The sequence below is a fragment of the Trichosurus vulpecula genome, chromosome 3 (assembly GCF_011100635.1).
Source record: "Trichosurus vulpecula isolate mTriVul1 chromosome 3, mTriVul1.pri, whole genome shotgun sequence".
Taxonomy (NCBI): Eukaryota; Metazoa; Chordata; class Mammalia; order Diprotodontia; family Phalangeridae; genus Trichosurus; species Trichosurus vulpecula.
In genome coordinates, this window is record NC_050575.1 from 403,248,702 (window position 1) to 403,271,895 (window position 23,194).

Sequence of the window (23,194 nt, forward strand, 5' to 3'; positions counted from 1 at the left end):
AGCCAGTGGTTGGAAGATAGACTTGTCACTGTGATGCTGAATGGCTTTCCTTGGATTTGAACAGTACTTGACTATACAATGGAAAAATCTTGCTGGAGATAGAGCTTAGGGATCTACTTAACAAGGTTAGGCCTCTTGCTCTAGACCTCATTAGATTTCCCACTATAGGAGACCTCATTAAACATCCAAAATTACTTACTGTGATTAAACTGCTATAAATATAATTGCTTTTCTTCCTGGAATGGTGATGTTTCTCATTATTCTTCAGTAATATTCCTTTAATTCATATTCTGGAATTTCTTCAGATGTTCAACATTTGATGGGTACTCACTTTGTTTCTTGTTCTTTGCCAGCACAAAAAGTTCTGGTATAAATAGTTTGATAACTGACTCCAATCAGTCTAGAGTATTAAAATCATAGGTGAACAAAAGGATTTTCTATCTAAGATAATTTGGAAAATATATGTAACTGAATTGATGTCATTTAATTGGCAACATGTTTTTGTTTTAAATCTGTCTTATCAAAACAATAAGATTTGTTTTATTTTTTATTTTTTAATTTATTTTTTATTTACAGTTAACAAAACTCAGTTCCACAAGTTTTTGAGTTCCAAATTTTCTCCCATTCTTTCTCCTCCTCCCTCCCCTCCAAGATGGTATGTAGTCTGATAGAGGTTGTACATATGCCTTCGCATTGGTCTTATTTACACAATATTCGAGTTGTAAAGAATTATAACCAATGGAATGAATCATGGGAAAGAAGAAACAAAACCAACAAAGAAGAAAACAGAGAGAGCAAATAGTTTGCCTCAATCTGCATTCAGACTCCATAATTCTTTCTCTGGATGTGGATAACTTTTTCCATCATGAGTCTTTTGGAGCTGTCTTTGAACCTTGTATTGCTGAGAAGAGCCAAGTCTATTAAAGTTAGTCATCACAGATACCATGTGTCTGTAATCATGTATAATGTTCTCCTGGTTCTGCTCCCCTCATGTAGCGTCAGATCGTATAGGTCTTTCCAGGTTATTATGAAGTTCATCTGCTCCCTATTTCTTATAGCACAATAGTATTCCACTACATTCATATACCACAACTTGTTTACCCATTCCTCCATTGATAGGCATCCCCTTTATTTCCAATTCTTGGCCACCACAGAAAGAGCTGCTATAAATATTTTTTTTACATACGGATCCTTTTCCCACTTGTGTGATCTCTTTGGGATACAGCCCTAGAAGTGGTATTGCTGGGTCAAAGGGTATGCATATCTTTACAGCCTTTTGGACATAGTTCCAGATTGTTCTCCAGAATGGCTGAATCAGTTCACAACTCCACCAACAATGTAACAGTGTTCCAATTTTCCCACATCCTCTCCAGCATTTATGATTTTCCTTTTTTGTCATGTTGGCCAATCTGACAAGAGAGATGTGGGACCTAAGAGTTATTTTGATTTGAAAAAGATTTGTTTTAAATCCATAATATTTCTTTTGTTATTATGCTTCAAATTTTTTGTGTGTTTTTAGGAAATTATTTGATAAGAAATGTTAACTTTAGAAATGATACCTAAAGGGTGGTTCAAGTATATCTTCAGAAATCAACTTCTATTTTGATCTGGATCCTGTGAAATGAGTTTAACTGTTAGAGAATGTGGTTTCAATGTTAGTGAAAATTATATAATTCCACCTAGAGTAATATATATGGCAGTTACTACACCTTTGAAACATCTCAGTCTCAACAGACTCCAACAAATTCAAATGGGTCCCCTTCCTTGAGTAAAATTGATAGTCAGATGTTGGCATGCAGAAAATAAGAGAATGACTCCAATCCTCATTATCTGGGGGCATCATGTCAATTCAACATGTTGATAGAGACACAGATGATACAGATGATAAAGCTGCTATAGACAAATGATACAGACACAATTATAAAGATGTAAATATATGTGATTAGATGAGGCAACATGGAAAAGTGGACAGAGAATCAAGAGACTCAGGATCATGGACTAATTTTGACCCATGCTGGCCATGTTCCTTAACAACTACTTAACCTCTGACTGCTAAAGATAAGTCCCCAGGACTGTGAACTGGAGATGTAAAGAACATGCCAAGCGGCATGGGTGGATGTTTGTCATTGGGAGCTTATCTTACCAAATCATATCAGGAGAAATCTATATCTGCATTAATACCTATCTTTATATATCCTAAGTGCAACAGTGGATAGAGACCAGGCCTGGATTCAGGAATGTCTTAGTTCAAATCCTGCCTCCGACAATAACTAGCTGTGAGACCCTGACCATATCACTTCAAGTTTCACTGTCTCAGTTTCCTCATCTATAAAAAGGCATAATACCACGTATCAGTGCTATTAGCTAATAGCAGCTACCTCCTGGTGCAATTATAAGGGGAAAAAGAGCTAAAATTTTCGTGTGCTTTGCAAACATTAAGGCAATGAAAAATTCAAGCTATATAGTAATTATATAATAATACATTTACGATTATTATTTTGCATACTCTTATTAGATTATGAGCACCTTTGGAGCATGGGCTGTTTTTGGTTTTGTCTTTGTATCCTCAGCATTAGTATTTTGTGTTGTACACAGCTTAATAAGTTCTTTTTCAACTGTTGGTGTCTGATTAAAGCATCATATTTTACCTCCTTATTTGTCTATGTTTTCTTTCACAGCATGGTTAATCTATGTTTTGCATTATTGCAATGTATAATGTCTATCCAATTGTTTGCCTTCTCATTGAGGGGGTAGGAGAGACAGAAAATTTGAAACCCAAAAATTTTTAAAAAAGGATACTAAAAATTGTTTTTACATGTGATTGGAAAATATTTTTTAAAAGCAGGTAGAACATAAGTGCTTCTTCATGCATTAATTCACTGTTGATTGTTTGGAGAGCAGAGAGACTGGAGACAGGTGGATCAAACTGGGGCCCTTGCAATCCCCCAGGACAGAAGTGATTAGTCAGAAGTGAAGGACTCTATCCAGTCTCCTGGTCTCTGTTTCTTACCTAGTGACCCTCACCTTAGTCTCACACAACACAGATTTCCCCAGATCCACATTTCTAGAAAGAGTCATAGCCAAGATATGGGATGAATCATATTGTGTGTCCTTACCTTTAGTGCATGTCTGAAACGGGAAAATGTGGAAAGGGCAGACCCAACCTTTTGCTCCACAATGCTCAGAACAGCTGCAGTGACCTCATCTAGTGACCCATTCATATAGGAATGAGGCTCTCCTAGGGTTTTCCCAGGGGCCCAGGCTAGGATCTGTCCATGAGCCAGACCCTCCTCACTGCCTCCTTGAATTCCCACCTTCTCCAGCAGAGAGGTAGTGGAGCAGATCCATGAGCAGAGACAGATGAGGCATCTCCAAATCCTACAAATTGTGAACTTCTGCCATCTCTGCCACTTCCCTAGGGCTTGGAGCTCTCTTGGGGTTATGGGGAATCTAGTCCTGGGACACAGAGAAGCCTCCCTCCATTCATCCACATCAGCTGCAACCATTCCTATATCAGTCATTAAACACAATCTTGCCTTTGATCTTGAGGTCACACATTTGAGGACAGAAAAGAGTGAGACTCCTCCCCCAGAACCAGTCTCAGCCAGTGTGACTCAGTGTGGCTTACAGGGTCCCTGAGGTGAGATCCTACCAGACCTGGGCCTCTTTTGCATATAGAGACCCAAGGGACCTGTAGTGAGTCCTGCTCAGGATATCAAAGCTTCTTTCTTCCTTCCTGCCCTCCCAGGCTCTGAGTGCTCTCTCTGTAGGTTTCTAAAGGGCAGGATGGTCTCCCCATGGCAGCTCCTCTGACTGCTGGTCCTCTGGGCTCGGGGTAAGACACTTCAGGTAAGCATTTAGAAGATCACAGGTTTTCAGGGATTACAAACTTGATGCTCCCTTGATCCAGTGGTTGAGCAAGCTGTAGCGACAATCTGCTAGCAGCTGCTGTAGGGGTGTAAGACCCACCAAAAACCAGCACACAGAAAGCTGCCAACACAGGTTCTTTTAATCTGCTTTATTAAGGAAAGTAACTTTAAGGTGTTAACAATCTCAGTTTAATCAAACATAAATATATAATTCACTTAGTTCAGGGGGAAGATATCAGCCCCCTGAACTTCAAGGCAAATACAAACAGAAATTACAAACATCAACAGACAGACCTTGTCTGATTCAAACCACAATTCATAGTTAGAGAGAAAAAACAATTATCTGGGTTTCAAGGCTGGGGGGCACTTTGCAGCTCACCCAGAGTCTCAACACTCCTTCCATGAGTGTGCCCCAAAAGTCAAAAGCCAAACTCACTTCAATTATATCCTGTTTGGACCCCTGAGGGCTCTGACCTCACCTAGGCTGGGTGTGAGAGAGTTCTCCAACCTCAGTATCACATCATATAGAAATCAATGACTCCCAATTGTCTCAGTGCTGAGAAATACTCCAAGACAAAAAGATCCCACTTTATCTGCCCCATTCAAACAAAGGGCAGAATCATTAAAGGCACTTAAGAGAAGAACAGCAAGTAAATAACTGAGATGTGAAGACTTCAGAAGGGAGGATATGTATAATATTCCTATCTATTCATATCTATATACAGGAATGTTTAAAAGAATCAAGATACATGGAAGGGGAAGATTTTGAAGCTGAAAGAATCTGTTTATTCAGCAGTCAGCCTCTGGGAAAGTTTCTTTTTTTTAACTCTGAAACTTTTTGTTCTTTTTCATGGTTCTGGTTTCAGTAAGAACAGGGTCATAATGACCTGTTTTTCTCTACTGCAAAGAATGGAGAGGGTTTCCCCTCCCCTTATTCTGTTCTCCTTTCTCAGATTTATAGATGTCACCCCACCTGTAATCATTAACTAAGGGAATGGGAATTGGAGTTTCTGTGCCTTGATTTCCCGGTTCTTTGTCTAGTTTTCGTGCTCAGATTGTAAGCCCACCTCCCAGCCAATGGTGAGAAGAGTCAGAGGTGGGCGAGAATTCTCTTGTGTTAGGTATAATTATGGGTGCTTAGCCCCTTGTAAAGTGCCTTCCTTGCTGGATTCATTCTAGCAGGGGTTGCCCAATTCTTGAGAATTGAATAAAATTTATTTCTGTTCCCACCTTGAGATGGCTCCTTATTAACTTTTAATTGGTGAGGGTCTTTCATCCCACACAGTTTTGGTGGCTCGTCTGGGATCTGCCCATTTTGTAAGCGAGATTCCTGATTGGCTCTGAGACTGGTGCACACTCGGAGATTTCTCTGACAGTCTCTGGAACTGTTCAGGTATTTTTGCTTCAGCTGGGCAAAGTCCTCAAGAAAGAGAGCCTCAGGGGAACAGAAACCAAAGAGCTCCTATTCTAAAATTAAAATTCCCCAACTGAAACTCCAGCCGGTGGAGAGAGAAATCAGTCAAGCAAGTTATATGCATATAGCCCAGAGGGGGAGGATAAGAGCTTGGGGGCCCAAGGGTCTTAATTAGATTGGGCACTCCCAAGTGACCCCCTGGGTGACTGGGAGAAGCTGGGTGACCAGCTTCTGTGGTTTCGAGAGTCATTGACTCGGAGGCTCCAGTGACGGACCTTGTCTAAATTGGAATGGGGAAAAATTAATCAAAGTCTATTATTTCGGAGCAAGAGTTTCCAGGTATACCGGTAGATAGTGTTTTAGGGGAAAAAAAAGCTTTTGGATTTCTGTACCTACCTGTCTGTGTTTTTTGTCTGTCTGTGTGAATGGGTGAATGTAGCCTGTCTGAAGCAGCAGCGGCAGCGGCAGCGACAAAGAGGTCAATAAATTCCCCCTTGCCCCTCCCTATCCTACTGGCATTCCTGAGGAAACAGATTGGGTATGCGTCCGTGGTTTGGTTAAAGTTTACCATTGTAAGGAGAAATACCCACAAGTTAAAGTCTACTCATGGTGGGGAGATTGATTTATGTTGAAAAGGGGGAGAGAACAGGGTATGTGATGTTTGTTATATCAAGAGCCAGAGTTATCTGAGCATAAGGAAGACTTAAAGGTGCATGGGAAAAGTTCTTTTTGAACTTTTTATTTTTCGCACTAAAAAGCCTTAAGATAAGAAATGGTTATAGCTCTTATAAAAAAAAGGAAGAAAGAAGTGGGGGGAACTTTTCCCTCAGAGACAAATATTTTAACCCTTTTTCTTGCTTACCTAAAAGGTGAAAAGTTTTTGTGTAATGGGACCCAACCAGAAAAGAATTGAACTCAATGTGAAAAGTGAAGATATGTCATTCTTAATTTAATGCTTAAGATAAATTAGAGTTTATTTTACTGTTTGTCACTCAAGTTTATGGGGAAAGGCAAGGAGAGACTGTGATTAAAAAAAAAGTCTAGAGCAGGTAGCTTAGAGTAAAAGGCTTGAAAGCCTGAGTTAAAAATCCAATAGATAACATTATAGAGAAATGGAAGGGATTATGTCCACCTGCCCTTTGGAAAATGTGGACATTAATGGACAACTGAAAAATAATAAGGAAATATATGAAATTGTGGATAATATTTTTTAAGGGCCAGAGGTATTAGAATTGTGTGGCCCTAAGAAAGTTAATTCACTGTCCAGTGAGGGGATGAGGGTGGAATTCACTCTTAGAAATAATATGGGAAACACATAACTGTAAAAGTATTTGGTATACTGATTGGCAAAAACAAACGTTTAAGTTAAATATAATTGCTTTATATGTGGATTTTCTCAGATGTGAAGTTTATGTCAATGGTGATAAGATGAAGGTGGAAACACATCCAGCCAGATTGGTAATTAATTAGTTATGGTTTTAAAAGGTTTAAATAAAGAAACTTAACTTAAAATTAAAGAAACTTATGCAAATGTGTTACAGCAATAACTTATGATCTTAATGGGAAGATTTTAGGAACAAGGGAGGAAATGCATGCAAGCTATTTAGAGCTAGCTTTAAGGATTTTCCTTAAGCCATGTGAAATCATAATCATATTCTAAAACTGATTATTGGAACTTGCTATTCAAAGACTTAATGGGACTGTTAACTGACTGGTTTTTTTTCCTTTTTCTGAGTCTAACTCCAGGTGTGAGTATCAAGGAAGGCTGACCCAGGATGTCAGCAGCCCTGTGGAAGGGCAGGCATGAGCTGGAGGTATGATTTTCTTGGCAAAGTTGAGAGGGCAACTGTTCAGCATGTGCTGAGGTGGGACGCTTTTGACTTGATACCCTTAACTGAAACTTGGCAGACTAGGCCTGGCTCAATGCAGCCTCTGTCTGGAGTTGATAGGAAGCTGGGGAGCATAAGTCCCTACTCTCTTTGTGGCAAATTTCTATAATCAGAAGGTTTTGTAACAAATCTATTAAAATAATTGATTATGGAACATCTTAGGTTAGGCCTGGGACTAGTGTTCCTGGGTGTGGCCCTGTATAAGTGAGGATAGTTTATATTTTTGGTAGTGGTATAGAAACAATTATTAGGTCAAGGGCTTGTGAGAATATTATTTTGTTATTTGGTTAATATCAATCTTGTCTAAGGTTTTGTTACAAATAATAATATTAAAAGAACAATGGTTTGTGGCTTATTTTGTAATGCCATAAAAGAAACATGGTTGGACTAAAAGGTTGAGATTTATATGTATTGTTATTTAAAAAATGGTTATTTAATGTATTTGTGTATGTACTGGAGTCTTAACCTCCTGGTGGGGAAATTAATAATGAGTCAATGTAAAGTATGAGAATTTGGGTTCTGATGTGAATTTCTTAAACATGGCAATTGGCCAAGGTTTCAATTTTGAATTTGTAAAAATGATCAGGTATAATTAGAAATGGTAACTTAAAATTGTGCTAAGGTAACTTTTGTAGGAGAATGGACAGAAAGCTGGTTCCTACAAGAAGAAACTGTGGAAGTAGCTGAAACAACCAAGGATCAGACGACTTTATTGATGCTTCTTGCCAGACAGCTGTATGGAAAGAGACTTTTGAAATTTAAAGGGACAATTGTATTGTAGTTTTCTTTTGGGTCTCTGTATTTGTACTTATAAAGGAGACTGCCCCTTTGATTTGTCAACATATTGATCACTCCTTTATTAAAAGGGTAATGGGGATACCAGCATGATGGGAAAGAAAATGTGGTATAAAGGTGTGATGAATGAAGAAGATAGGTGGGTGGATAATACATATCAAAAATGGTGTGTGAAGTCTTCAAAATAATGTCAAGGAGAGGGGGAATTGTGTGAGGTAAATAAATGAAATGTGAAGACTTCACAAAGGAGGATGTGTATAATATTCATATCTATATACAGGAGTGTTTAAAAGAATCATGATATATGGAAGGGGAAGATTCTGAGACTGTAAGAATCTGTTTATTCAGCAGTCAGCCTCTGGGAAAGTTTTATTTTACTCTGAAATTTTTGTTCTTTTTCATGGTTCTGGTTTCAGTAAGAACAGAGTCATAATGACCTGTTTTTCTCTACTGCAAAGAATGGAGAGGGTTTCCCCTCCCCTTATTCTGTTCTCCTTTCTCAGATTTATAGATGTCACCCCACCTATAATCATTAACTAAGGGAATGGGAATTGGAGTTTCTGTGCCTTGATTTCCTGGTTCTTTGTCTAGCTTTCATGCTCAGATTGTAAGCCCACCTCCTAGCCAATGGTGAGAAGGGCCAGAGGTGTGCGGGACTTCTCTTGTGTTAGGTAAAAGCGCCTTGTAAAATGCCTCCCTTGCTGGATTCGTTCTAGCGGAGGATGCCCAATTCTTGAGAATTGAATAAAATTTATTTCTGTTCCCACCCTGAGATGGTTCCTTATTAACTTTTAATTGGTGAGGGTCTTTCATCCCACACACAACCTCAATTACTATTACACAAGCTTAGTCCCAAGAGAAGCAGAGAGGGACTCACTAACATGACCAGGCCCCAGATAACAAACATTCTGAAGTCTGCGGGAAAGATGGCTTTTTGTTTCATGTTCACGGCAAATACAAATATTTGTGAGGCATTTGCAATTTCAAAGGTCTACAGAAAATTGTATTGTTCCTACACTTTAACTTGGACATTCACATATTTCTGTCTTCTAATTTTGTTGTTTTCCTAGATTCCCAAGAAGCCATTGTGGTGACCCAGTTTCCGGGCTCCTTGTCCAAATCTCCAGGAGAGAGTTACCATCAACTGTAAGGCCAGTGAGAGGTTAACTATTTACGGTACTAGCTTCTTATATTGGTACCTGCAGAAACCTGGCCAAGCCCCCAGACTCCTCATCTACAATGCTACTAGTCTGGCATCTGGAGTGTCTTCCCAGTTCAGGGGTGTGGATCTGGCATAGATTTCATTCTCACCATCAGCAGCCTGGAGCCTGAGGATGCTGGAGATTATTACTGTCAGCAGTCTAAGAGCTCCCCATTCCCACAGTGCTTCAGAGCTGAAGAAAAACTTCCCCAGGCTGTTCAGGGGATTCAGGTCAGAGCAGCAGCTGCTTCCTCTCTGGTCCCGGGGCAGAGCAGCCCATACTCTCTGGGCAGGCTCACATCTCCCTGGTTATCCCCTTTCTGATTCCCCAGGCCCCCTCCTTCTAACAAAACCTTGTCAATCACAAACCCTTTTTGCACAGCCAAGGCAGAGTAGAGGTGGCACAGGCCCCCGCGAAACAAAGGGGAAAATCCAAACAGGGGAAATGTGGCCACTTCAAGTCCACTCAATTTATTTGCTTCGACATAAAGTACTTCTCTTGTAGGAGCCCAAGTTCATGTTGAGGAGGCTTTGCTCTAGCTCTCCGTAGCAAAGAATAGAAACTTGTTGGTTGCCAGTGTTCAGTTGCATCTGACCCTTTGTGACCTCACTTGGGGTTTTCTTGGCAAATGTCCTGGAGTGGTTTGTTATCCTTCTCCAACTCATTTCACAGATGAGGAAACTAAGGCAAATAGGGTTAAGTGATTTGCCTAGGGTCACTTAACTGAGGAGCATCTAAGGTCAGATTTGAACTGAGGAACATGAGTCTTTTGGATTCCAGGCCAGAGCTCCATCCACTGAGCCACCTGGCTGCCATAATATAGACTAGATTCCTTTTTCTTCAGCCTTTTTCTTCCTTATGACCTGGGCCTGGTCAAGAGCCAAGGTGAATACCCTGACTCACCCAGCAACATCCCTGTTGGAGACTCTTCATTTCCCATATCTGGAGGATGGTGGCCTCATAGGCTGACTCAGGCTAATGTGTTCACCAGGTGGGTTGGTGTATACCTCCCAGGAGGTATAGGGGGAGTTCCTAAGACAGCAGGCGGCAGGGTCACAGCCGTTTACTAGGTGTCTCTGATTCTCTTCTCTGACCCAAGGGATCTCTTGGTGGTATGAAGGTCCAATGCCCTATCCATTCCCTTTAGGACCAAGAACATACAAATATTTTCACTACTACTCAAGGGCTCAAGTCAGCCTCTGTCACTGAAAAGAAGAAAGGATTAGCTCAGCTCCTAGATTCATCTCAGTGGGGTCTTGGGCCCCCATCCTCACAATGTTCCCAGACTCTTTCCTTCACTCTCATGCACCCAGTCCCAGGAGTGAGCTCGCATGAAGTATGAGCATTTGCTTACATTGAATTTCCTTATAAGAATTTTCTTACATGCAATTGTTTTCTTACATGAAATGAAGTCATGGTAAAGCCTGTAGAGAGGTGATTTCAGTTGATATGGAAAGTGAGACACGGGTAGCCAGGGAAATTAGACTTCCTATAAAGGGTGGTGCTTGAGCTCAGCTTTACAGAATACTAGGGAGGCAACTACATGGTGCAGCAAGTAGAGCAGCAGCCCTGGAGTCAGGAGGACCTCAGCTCAAATCTGGCCTCAGACACTTGATATACCTGTGTGACCTTTTGCAAGTCACTTAACTCCAACTGCCCTATCTTACTCCCTCAAAAAAAAAAAGAAAGAAAAAGAATACTAGGGATTGTCAGAGTCAGGCGTGTGTAAAGTTTATTTCAGGAATGAGGCACAGCCTGGACAAAGGTGTGGAGACAGGAGATGAAATATCACCTGTGGTGGACAGCAAGACAGCTCTTTAGTTTGGATTGCAGAAGAAATAAATGAGTATATTTTGTAATTGGTCTGGAAAGGGATGCTGAGCTAGCTGGTGAAGGCTTTAAATGACAGAGTGATTTTTATTTCATCCTAAAGACTCAAAGAAATCATTCAGATCTAATCAGTCAGTCTGTCAATAAACATTTATTAAGCACTTTCCATATGTCAGTGTGTTGGTAAGCAAAATGGGCTCTTAGCGCTTAGTTCAACCAAGTGCCCTTGAATAGTTTGGCTTTTGTTTCCTTTGAGTAATTCAGTGTATTTCATTGAGTCTTACTAAGTGCTAAGCCCCAGGCTCTAACCCCTATTAGGTGTTAACCTAACCTATGTGGATGTGAACCTCCCAGGGTCCTAAGGGGAGGGGCTAACTGAAGAGCCAATCATAGCAGCCTAAGTTCTGGTCATTCAGATGACATTTGGTGATGTCTGAAATCCTATAAGAAGAGAAGACAGAGCCATTTGCGCAGGGCTCTCACTCGCGATGGTGTTGATGTGGAGACTCCGGGCAGCTGTAGCTAAGAAGCCCTCCAGCTCGTAAACCTGGATGCTGAGACTCTGTTAAACTCTGGTAACTATGTGTTGGGATTTGAATCAGACAAGGTCTGTCTGTCAACATTTGTACTTTGTTAGTATTTGTTCTGAAGTTCAGGGTGTTGGTTTTTTTCCCCTGAACTAAGTGATTGATATGTGTATGCTGAATTAAAGTAAGCTTGTCAACCCCTTAACATTGCTTTCCTTACTAAAGCAGATCAAAAGAACCTGTGCTTTTGCAGTGTGTTGGCAGCTTTCTGGGTGCTGGTTGTTGGTGGATCTTACACCCCCACAGAAGCTGCTAGCCAGATTGTTGAAACAGTCAGGCACAAGGGGAATTCTATGGTGAGATCTCTGCTCCAGTTAAAGGACCAGAGACCCTCAGGGCTTGTCCCTGTATTTTATTTGATATATAGATACTTTCAGAGGCCTGGGGAGGAACTGATCTTTTATCTATTGGTCTAATAAAATGAAGATCTTTTCAAAATTACCTAATAAGGAGGAAGGAAGGAGGAAAAGTGAAGGAAGTAGGAAGAAGGAATCTTAACTTTGGATGTTCCATCCCAGCAAGAGGCTGACATACGGGTAGAGGGCTGAGAGTCCAGAAGCCAAACGGTTTTTCATCAGTTGGCCATCCATTACCTGGTCTAGCACCCCATCATCTAGATCTAGATGATGCTGCTACTACTTTACAAAACAAAGAAGCTTCTTTACCTAGAAATGTATGTGAGATAGGTTGTATCTATATGAGTGTTCCCTATATCTACTGGGACTCACATCTCAGATGCAGCCACAACACCCACTGTCAGGTGAATTACATTCTCTGTACTAGTATGTGACTCTTTATGGAAATTCATTTCACTGACTTTGTAAATTAAAAGAAGGGGAATATTTTGGTCTTCCATTCAAACCTCAGATCATCAACCTGTCAGGTACAAGAGTCAGTAAAACTGGTTCCATTGACGAATCTTCCCATCTCCATCCTCCTACTGTGAGGTTGACCCAGTGATTGAACCTCATGGAGTGGGTAAAGAGCAAGGATTTTAGGGAAAGAGGCAAGGCTGATACCCCTGGATGTTGCTACACAGTTTAATACAGAAATAGGCTCACTACCTCCTCTCCTAGGCATATGCTCAATAGGGGACCGGTGCTCTATATAGAGGGACACCTTATGTTTTAGTGTTCACCCCACAGTTCCCCTATATGAAGAGTTGCCTATAGGCTTACAATGAAGATTACAATCCTGTTTCTGTCATTCCTTAGGAAACTTCATTTTATCCCCTCAGAGCACAGGACCATCACAATTGAGAATGACCATCACCGACTCCTATGGCACTTCCAGTGTGGGAGTTTGGCACAGCACTATGGAGTGAGGTGAATTGTGTTGGAAAACATTAGAGTAGTCAGTAGACAGGGCGGGATATTTTGGAGAGATGACTTTGGAAGTTCAGTGGGGTCTGACCCATTGGTTGCTGATGTCAGCTCATCGTAAACTCCCTAGAATTATGTCCATTGCTTTAGGTAAAATGTAACTTGAATCTTTTTGAGACTACTTTGTCCTGTGATCCATGGCAACCTGGGATCTCTGTGAGATTATAGGTATTTAGATAGATGGGCTTGGTAGCAGGAATGAAGGAACTCAAATTTAATCCTAAGAACTCTCATTTCAGTCAGGTACTAGCTCTGTGATCTTCGGGAGCCACTTAATGAGCCCCTTGATATTCAGTTGATTCGTCTGTAAGAATGAGATGAAGAGATGCTGGAATTTGTAAGTGAAATTGCTATTCCCCTGATGCTCACTCTCTGTCTGCCACCTGCCCAGCAAGTTCCTATTAGAGCCCTCCTTGTAGGGGTGGGGTGTAAAGTTAAGGCCTTATTCCACCCTAGCAGCAGGTGAAACACACAGCTTGCCTATGTGCATCTGAGTATGTTTTTTTTTAAGTATAGATAATTGAAGTGGGATCTTGCAATAGATTTCTCAACCTTGGAGTAGGCTTGGGATTTGAGAAATCCAGGGACACTGGTTTCCTCAGACAGTGCTGATTGGTAGCAGGAGAGTTTTGTAACTCCTGCATTTGGAGAAGATAACTACCAAGCAGGAGGGCCAGTCCAAGTAACTGTCAGGCCTGCCCAAAAATAGAGAGCCCCAAGGAATTGCTTGTAGAGTGTAGAGCTGGGATGAAATGTCCAATTCCTTTTCCTGTGAATTGTTTCACATTCTGATGTTGGATTCCCACTACCCTGGGAGAGTGTAATAGTGCGTGTGCTTCTGCTGTTCCTTGTTCAAGTCTCTTGTCAATGGACACTTGGAGTTTTTCCTTTTAATAGTTTAGGTACAGGAATCGAATCATTGACATAGAACTGATTAACAAGATATCTTGAGAAGCTTTCCATGTTCCCTATTGGAAAGAGCCAAGAAATTAATTCAACCTAAGTTTTTCGTTGATTTCCCTGGCACTCTGGGTATGTGTGTGAAGAACCAGAGATTGAAGAAAGAGCTTAATTCTATTGATGGGCCAGGCTCTCATGAGACTCACCCTGTGGCCAGAGCTGAGATTGGTCCCTTGCTTTGGAGAAAGGTAACATCCACTAAGCTTCTTGGTCCTGGTAACAGGAGTCATTGTTCACCAAGGATGCCCAAGACCATGTAGACATTCCACAGTTTACTAAGAGATGGTTGAAGATCTCCTGTTCAACAGTCCTCTTAGTATATATACCCTCAACATCCCTGCTCTCCATCTTCAGGGATATCCCTGGATGGCCAATTAATGGGAGATGATTAGCATTAGAAAGTTCTTGGATTCTAAAGGATCCCTCTTTCTCTCAGGATGAAGGATTTTACTGCTATGGCGGACTAAGAACATGACCCAGGTGAATCTCTGCTTGAGCTGAGTCTTAAAGAAAGTCTGGGGTCTTGAAATATGGTGGTTAGGAAGTGAAACATTAGAAGGGATGGGGGACAGCCCATGCCTAGGCACAGAGAGAGAAGGTAAAGCCTTTTGGGCATGTGCCTAGGATGTTGCCCCTTCCCACCAAGGCGAGCCTCAGGAAGACTAAAGATGTATTGTCCTGATAGACACTGATCCAATGATTAGGAACCAGCTGTGCCCAGATCTGGAGAGTCTGTGTAGCACAGCAATACTCCTTTCCACTATCAGCTCTAATATTTATCAGCTAAGGCACTAATAAAACAATGTGCTTGTATTAATGAGAACTTGTATTTGACTCCTCTTCCCCACCTTGAGTCTTTATAACCAAATAAGCTTTCTGAGGCTCCATTTCCTCCATCATCAAATGGGGCTAATCGGAGCACTCACCTTCCCAGGGTTGTTCTGAGGCTTAAAAGACTCAACATAGAGTGGTTTGCAAATTAGACATTTCTGTGTAGATGTGAGCTCTTGCTCTACTACTTTGCTCACCAAAGCTGTTTAGCTCATGTCTACCGTGACAATGAACATCTGGCCCTTAACACTCTCTTAGGTGATTTCTCAGGTTCCTGTTCTAGCCCTAACCATCCTTGTTGCTGGAACATGGAAAAAGGATGAGGAACATGAATGCCTACTTTCACTCTTCCCTCTGACCAGGAGAGGGCCCCGTTGCTCTTTTTGTTGTCACAAAGTATTTGTCCTGTGTTCTCAAAGATTACCCTGGCATCGGGAAGTTGGTATCTTGACATGGCAAATACATTGGATTTAAGTGAGACAGGACTGTGCAAAATCACTAGTCTCACTCTCTCCTCCAGAGCCATTTGGGTCCAGTGGCAAGATGCAGATCAAAACGACTGAAGACGGCCCTGGGATGCAGTGGGAAACCTTGCTCTTTTGAAGCTAAGGTCGTTTCCAGGTCTCAGTCTGTCTGATGCGGCATCCATTCAGTGTTTTAGTGCTGCATGACCTAAAACTGAAGCCTGGTAGCAAAAGCTGTGTGGACAATTCACAACCTTTAGTTGCCATTGAGTTTGCTGTGCTCAGCAATACTTGGAATTAGGATGGCAATGGATGAAAGTTAGACTTTGTTTTGTTTGGTGAGGATATCTGTTATAAAAGAAATGATTGCAGTAAGATTCCAATCCTTTTATTTCAATTCAAAAGCATTTATTGAGCACTTGCTGTATGCTAGTCAGTAGGTAAGATGTCCTGAGACACCATTTTATCAAGTGAATCAAACTGGACTAAACCTGGAGAATTTCATCATTGCTTGGCAATGGCATGGTCAGATTCCAGGAGACACCAGGCCCAGGGTTAGCCTCAGACTCCCAGCCTGGGCCCTGAAAGAGCCTCCAAAGTATCACAACCAATGATGAGCACAGGTCCATGTTGGTGGAACCTCAAAGCCCGTCCTAAATTCCCATCACTTTTACCTCTGCTCATGGACCCCCAATTTCCTGATAACTAGCTCTAGTTCTAGCTGCTTTGGAAGACTTCCCCTAAAGCAAACTTTAGATATGTCACTATTTTTTAAAGTTATATTTCAAATATGTGGACACAACATAAATCTAGGTTGAGAATCTATGGACAAAACCTTCAGACCAAGTATTCAGCCAGAGTGAGAGAAAATAGAAACAGCTTCAGAGAAGGCAACTGGTGTCTACAAAGTAATTCCAAGAGGGAAAGAAGACATATATAGGAGGAGTAGCAGAGGCTTTCTCACTAGGATGAAAACTGAGGTGTCCTTCAAAGGCATATAATGAGTGCTAAAGAAATGCCAGGTGACTGAACAGATACCTACCAACAGCTCTGGGATTTTCTCAATTTTCCAAATCCAATTTTCTTTGTGGGCAGCTGGGTGGCACAGTGAGTAGAGCACCTGGAGTCAGGAGGACCTGAGTTCAAATACAGCCTCAGGTACTTGACACACTTACTAAATGTGTGACCTTGGTCAAGTCACTTAACTCCAATTGCCCTGCCTTCCCCCTTTCAGAAAACAAAAACCAAATCCGATTTTCTTCTGCTATCCCATGTAGATTAGAGGACAAGTGGAGTACTCAGAGGTTAAGCTAAACCCTGGGTCTAGGTCATTATTTCCATGAGGACTAAAGGAATATGGTCTTAGAGGTAGACTAGAGCCAGAGGTCGTTTAATCCAAGCCCTTTACTGAAGCCCAAAGAATTCACAGTTAGTAATAGTAAGAGTCATACGGAAGGAGTCTGGACCCAGTGGTAAAGGAAGATCATGCAAAGCAATGTTAGAAACCATGCAAGAAATCTCTATAGCCTATAAACATTTGGTACCTATTGGCCAAGACCTAACCGGGCTAGGTGGCTACAATTATGTGCCAGAATCTTGGTATCCTTCATGAAATAACAAATGACAAATGTCCTTCCTATAAATATAGATCCCAAAATATCTTTGACCTCTCACTCTACACACTGCCCTGGAAGGAGGAGCACATTATCACTGAGTAAACTATATCCCACAATCACCTAGGCACAACATTTGTGCATAAAAATGTAAGAACAACAGAATTATAAAAGCCATCACACCTTGATTCATTATCAGTAAGCTACATGGAATCCAAAGCACAGAAACTTAACAGGAGAAATCAAAAGCATGTAAGAATATCTAGAGGTATATAATTGCCAGCATCCTATACTCCACTAGTTTTGTAGATGGGGCAATGGATAGAGTTTTTCTGTTGGAGACAAGAGGACCCCAGTTCAAATCTTGCTTCAGTAATCCAATAGCTGTGTGAACCATGGAAAGTCACCTACTCTTTTTCAGCCTCAGTACCTTAATTTGTAAAATAAGGATAATAAGAGGTGGATTGTGAGGAATAAGCTAATATATCAATCACTTTTGCAAATTTAAAACAGTGATATAAATGTTAGCTATTCTTGTCATTGCCAGATGGCAAGGTCAGTATGCCAGAGGATGCTCTTATGTACTTTATTTCAGCTAGAAAAAGGAATTATTTTGTCCACCTTCAGAACACAAAATAGAAAGGATTAACAGTGGGATAGTGATGGGCCCCTTGACTATTTCTATCTGAACTCATTAGAACAAGATGAGAAAAATGAGAGTAGTAAATGCCAAGTAGGATATTTTAATAGTTCTTAAGCATTTACAAAGTAGTCTTACCCCCAAATTAGCTTATGTATGTTGTACATTATTTTTCTTTCCATTTTACAGATTAGGAAACTGAGTTTCAGCAAGATTAAGTGAATTTGCCCAAGGTTGCATTACTAGTCAATAGTTTTTAAATGGGTTCATTAGACAAAAGAAGGTGTGGTGAGATGCTGTAATCTATGTCTTGGGTTCAAAGACTGAAAGGACAGTTTTTGAGGGAACAAACAGAAGAGACTGGTGGAAGGAAGGCAGTGTCCCAGAGGAAAACCAGCCTTGCTCATCTAGTGATTTGACCACCTGAGTGAGACTCACTGTTTGAATGCTTCAAGTGTGACTGGTTTCTGAGAGGGGACACCGAGGGAAGAATTGCTGAATATGATCAGAGATGTGGCATAGTAGGACTGCCCCAGCATCCAGGTGTTTTGTATTCATTCTTTCCCCCAAACTCCTCCCTGTTGCTGAAAACCTTTATCAACAGACTCGGCTTTCTGATGGAGAAGGGATCAGCACTGGACAGAGCTCATTGTGAAGATGGAGTTCCCAGCTCAGCTCCTTTGTCTCCTGCTCCTGTGGCTCCCAGATAAGGAAGGAGAATGGAGGGGGGAGATTATGGAGAAGTACATACAGGAGGCTGGGAGAGGCCCCTTGCAATCTGAGCATCTACAGTCTCAATGAGAAAAGTCTTTGAGAGATGATATCAGATTTATAAAAAATCTCCTTTGGTGAGAGGAATTACCCAATTTTTGTGATCAGACATTGAAGGGAGAGTTTGGGAAAGGAGAGGAAACAATCATGGTTCTATGACCTCAAATATCTCTTGATTAATTCAGGTGCACAAGGGGAAGTTGTTCTGATCCAGTTTCCAGTCTCCCTGTCTTTGGCTCTGGGAGAGAGAGTCACCATCAACTGCAAGGCCAATCAGAGCCTCTTACACAGCAATGGGAACACTTGCTTACTGTGGTACCAACAGAAACCAGGCCAAGCCGTTCAACTCCTGATTTATGAAGTTTCTAATCTGTTCTCTGGGCTTCCCTCTCAATTTCAGTGGCAGTGAGTGTGGGACACATTTCAACCTCACAATCAACAGCCTGAGGATGTTGCAGAGTGCTACTGTGGGCAGAGTATTCGCTTGCCTCCCCACAGTGCTCCAGGCCTGAACAGAAATTTCCCTATATCATTAAGCCCTGAGCTCAGGGGAATAGCTGCTTTCCCCAGAGGCCTAGAGCCATAGAAGCTGCTGTTCTACATTCATGATAGGATTCCTCTTAGATTCCCTTACTATTATTCACCTCACTGATCAAGAAGCACCATGCCATGATGGAAATAGCCCTTGACCATCAAAGACTCTCATTACCCTGGCTGAAATAATATTTTGTTTCTAAACTTTGTCATAGAGTGAAACTTGCCCAGTTCAATATTCCCATAATCGTTATCTCAAAATGTCTTGTGTTAGACGCGTGCCTGAGGTGACATTTGTGGTTTGTACAGTGCTCTTTCTAAGTAGAAATGCTTAGATTTTAAATAATGTTAACTGAATGAAAAACATTTCTGAAGAACTTTTGCCTCAAACACAGAGGATGGTATTAATTTTTTTCTTTCAAGGAACATCTCCTTAGCTCAGAGCTTCCAAAATTTTCCATGAGAATAATGTGAGAAACTTAACTCAATGTTATTTCTGAATTCTAGGTAAATTATGTAATGTGACAATACACTTAATCTGTGATTTTAGGGACCATGTCAGAAGTGAAAAAAAAAAGTGAATCTGGTGTGTCCTGTTTAAGTCCATGTCCTCATGAAGCTCATGAATAAAACATCCCTTTCTAGCTGCTCATTGACTTACCCAGAGCAACCTCACCTACTCTAAACCTTGTAGTCCTTGGTGGCTCACCTGGATTTCTGTGCTCAAAGTGTCCCAATGTCTCTTTCCAAAAGTATTAGTCCCTGTTCTGGCTTCTCATCTCAGGGACACAAAGATTCCATTGTACCACACTGATATCTCTGATCCCGTTGGAAGGCCAGCTAAGCCAGTGCAATCTCTCAGGGAGACAGTTTCATGTGCTTTTTGTTAGCCATCAGAACACTTTAGAGAATAGAGGATATCATGGGATCACAGATCAACAGGACCTTGCAGGTAACAGAATAAAATCCTCTCATTTTACATTTGTATTACTGCATGAACTATTCTTCTGGTTTTGCTCATTTCACTCTGAATCAATTCACAAATTCTTCCAGGTTTCTCTGAAAATGTGCCTGAGATTTCTTGTGATTCATTAGTATCCCACTGCTAGACAATTAGACAAATTGTCTAGCCATTCTCTAACTTATGGATAATTTCTAAATACTAATATTTTTTGGTGTTTTTTTTGCCACCTGGCTATTATGAAGCGAGGCTCCCTTGAATCTCATGCTTTGCCAGACCAGCCTACCTAACTCTTATGAAAGGAACCATCCAGGTCCTTCAAAAAATTCTCCCTTCTCCCTTACCTTTTTCACGTTTATGATAGGCAAGGGTCATCATATCAACTTTGACTTATACTGCTCCTCCAACTCCCCACTGAACTGTGCATATTAAAGAGATATAATTACTAAAAAGATCTGTAGCCAATTTGATGTCTCTCTTGTGCTAGGACAAGTCTTCGGTTAAAGATACTTTCCTAACAACCTTACAGGATGCTTGTAAGGATCAAATGAAATAATGAATGTCAAAATATATTGTTTGTATTACTCATCATATAAAACTAAGCTATCATGATTTTGTCTGAAAAAGATACATGGTAGCCTGTGTGGACAACTTTGCAATGTTCTGCATTGCCACTTTCCTCTATTTGCTTAACCAAGTGTTTCCACAATCTGGCTAGCAGCTTCTGTGGGGGTGTAAGATCCACCCACAGCCAGCACCCAGAAAGCTGCCAACAGCACAGGTTCTTTTGATCTGCTTTAACTAAAGAAAGCAAGGTCAAGGGGTTGACAAGCTTACTTTAATTCAGCATACAAATAGCATTCACTTAGTTCAGGGGGAAAAGCCAGCACCCTGAACTTCAGAACAAAATACAAACAAATTACAAACATCAACAGACACACCCAATACAGATTCATAGTTACCAACATCTAGGTTCAGCCCGGGAGCTCAGAACAAGGGCTGGCCCAGAGTCACGTGCGCCACCACTGCTGTGGGTAAGAGAGCTCCAAAGAACAGACAGCCAACCCCTGGTTTTTATATCTTTTTCAAAGTATCCTAAAAAGAGAACACATGTGGCTTTCAATGAGACTACATATGAATTTTGTTTAGGACAAACTCAGTTTTATGAATACTGGATTTACAGTTACAAATGGTACATCATGCAAAATCTCAATTTTCCCTGGAGCCATTTGCTGCTGGGACCTCAAAATGTAGCTCCTTTAGGTTAGTCTACTGCCAAAACGTTATTGTGGCAATTTTTTTACTCAGAAGGAGAAGGGTCTGAGTCCCATAGCAGGATGAAGGAGGGAGAGTGAGAGAGAATGGACAGGTGAGAGAAGAGGAACTCTCAGAGGGAATCAATCTTTTCTATTTTTAGGCCAGGTAGTATTTGAGCCCTGGGATGGAAGTTGGTGGACTAGGACAAGGTCAAAGCGGAAGAGGGGTCATTCCCATGGCCATGGCATTGGAGACCAGAAATAGGGGTACAGAAGAAGTCAGGGGCCTATGTTTCTGGCCATAAGTGTTGAATGAAAGAAGAGGATGTTCCTGGGGCCTCAGGACTGAGGTACAAAGGGCCTCTTGGACCCTCCCAGAAAGGGCTCAGCCCATTGATGCTCATGAGGTTTCTGCTTTCAACACGGCCTACTTTTCCAGGCAAGCTCTGCCTTGGACTCTTTCTCCTGTCAGATCCCCTGGTTGGAAGAGGTAACCCTTTTAGTTGAGATAATCGCCTCCTAGAAATTCGGGACTGGGCTTTCCACAGCTGATGAGATGGTCTGTCCCAATTAGACTGTGAGTTCATGGAGGGAAGGTGCTATTAGTTTTTTTAACCTTTCTTTGTATCCCCAGAAGGTTAGCACAGTGCTTAGCACAGAGCAGCCACTTCCTAAATGCTTATTGACTTGAAATAAGAAATGATAAATGAGAGGGATTCAGAGAGACCTGGTAAGGTATGTGTGGTCTGGGGCAGCAGGAAGTGGGCAGAACCAGGAGGACAATTTCTGCTCTGCTGACAGCACTGCAAAGACCAACCTGTGTCTAATAGGGTAAAGCTCCCTTGGTTTTCTTGGATTCCACCTTTGCTGATGCTGGTCTAATCTGTGGATGGACTGCACCTACTTGAGATAGGGATTTCTAGTTCCTAGGGGCCATTCTCTCTGGCTTCAAATGTTGGTCTTCTGCAAACTGACCTGGGGAGGGACAAGACAAGGATGGCAGAAGGGGGCGACTCTGTTTATGCCTTTTCTTTCTAGGCTGGATGCTGACCTGCTCCAAATTATAGAAGGTGAGGTCTCAGAGGAGTTACCTGGCCTTGCCCTAGGGGGAGAGACCCTACCAACATCTGAGGACAGCAGTGTAATATCAATTGAATTGGGACTTTCTTACTGTTTTAAAATGATTAATTAAATGTCTTTGAGTCTTACTAGGTGCTAAGCCCCAGGCCCAAACCCCAATTAGGTGCTAAACTTATGTGGGTGTGACTTAGTAACCAAGGTGAGGCCCCAGGTGGGGCTAACTAATGGAGGGCCTAGTTTACACACGAGTTTGAGTGATAGGTTTGATACATCAGAGGCTCTTAGACCAGGTGGGTTTAAGTTGCCTCTTTGTGACGATTTTAGGTCACGTGGGTGAGTCGCATGTGTGACTCACCCCTGACCCTGAAAATGATATAAAACCAGGGCTTGGTTTCCTCTTCTTTGGAGCTCTTACCCACAGCAGTTGTGGTGCACGTGACTCTGGGCCAGCCCTTGTTCTAAGCTCCCGGGCTGAACCTAGATGTTGGTAACTATGAATCCATATTTGGTCTGTCTGTTGATGTTTGTAATTTGTTTGTATTTTGTTCTGAAGTTCAGGGTGCTGCCTTTTTCCCCTCAACTAAGTGAATGCTGTCTGTATGCTGAATTAAAATAAGCTTGTCAACCCCTTAACATTGCTTTCCTTACTAAAGCAGATCAAAAGAACCTGTATTTTTGCAGCGTGCTTGTTGTTGGGGTTGAGTTGGTCTTTCACCCCCACAACAGCAGCTAGGCAAATTGTGGAAACAAATGGTGTAGTCGGCAGCATCTGCATTTTAAAAGGAGAGCATGGTGTTTTGGGGTACTGGAGTGGCTGAATGTTTCCCAGTTTTTAGATTGCTCTTTGTACTTGGGGTGGCTATGGTTCTATGGAGCCCCAGGAGCAACAAAGGCTTGAAGGAAAACAGGCTGGTGGAAGTGCTGGGCATGGTTTCCCAGGGGCCCAGAGCAGGAGATAATTCCTTCTTCCCAGGGCTTAAGCTGATAAGCCTGGCCCCAGAGAACTGCTGAAAGGGTGAATGTCTTGAGATTATATTGTATATGGAGTTTTGAAACAGAAGTGGAGAATGGCCTTGGAGACTTGGAGAATGGCCTTCCTACAGTTTTGGCAGGAGG